Raw genomic sequence first — 858 nt, forward strand, 5'->3', positions numbered from 1 at the left:
TATATATGTGTGTGTATATATATATATATATATATATATATATATATATGTTATTTGAGTTAATATTTATTTTATTTCAAGTAATTAATTTTTTAATGGTTTTTTTTTAGTTAATGACAATACACCTGCTGCACACAATGCTTTCGACATCGTTGTGAGGTGAAGTCCTCGGAGAGCAGCACACACCGTTTGACTCTGTAATGAACTGCTGCCTTTGGCAACCAGCTCGAGTTCCTCGGTGAGAAGTGAACGCACGAGCAGATGAGAGGACAGCGTAAAGAGGAGGAGGGAGGGGGCGTTACGTGATGGGGATTCTGCGTTCGCAGGAAGAAACGCTGATCCCAGCGTGCTGCTGGGCTGGCAGGCTATATTTAGCTGGTGTTGCCATGTGCCCGGAATGTGAGACATACATTCTGCAGCGTGCGCATGTGAGCGTGCAAACGGCCGGGGGGAGGATGGCGCGTGCACAAATTTTACACACTTCTTCTCACATAATTTTAAATAAACGCCTCCGATATAGATGGAGCCATATTATGAATGTCAATACTTTGAAAATAATGCAAAAACAAACAAAAAAATTGCATGTTTGCACTTTTTTGTATGCAATCGGCGGCTCAGACAGCACAGAATGACCTGAAACATCTTTTATGACACTCTGTCTTTTGTATGCATGGGTTCGGCTTCAATGCAGCTTCTGTGTGAAATAGGAATCGGGTTGTTTCTCCAGATACTTACAATGGAGGGCGGCGTGTGGGAGGAATCCTTTTACATTTGGGATAAACACCCCGTTTGGCATGTGATTTAAATCTTGGCTCATGAAACCACAGAACCTTTTGATGCAGTCACCTGAGCTGTAAA

This window comes from Sinocyclocheilus anshuiensis, unplaced genomic scaffold, assembly GCF_001515605.1.
Source record: "Sinocyclocheilus anshuiensis isolate Anshui unplaced genomic scaffold, SAMN03320099.WGS_v1.1 scaffold269, whole genome shotgun sequence".
In the NCBI taxonomy this organism is placed as follows: domain Eukaryota; kingdom Metazoa; phylum Chordata; class Actinopteri; order Cypriniformes; family Cyprinidae; genus Sinocyclocheilus; species Sinocyclocheilus anshuiensis.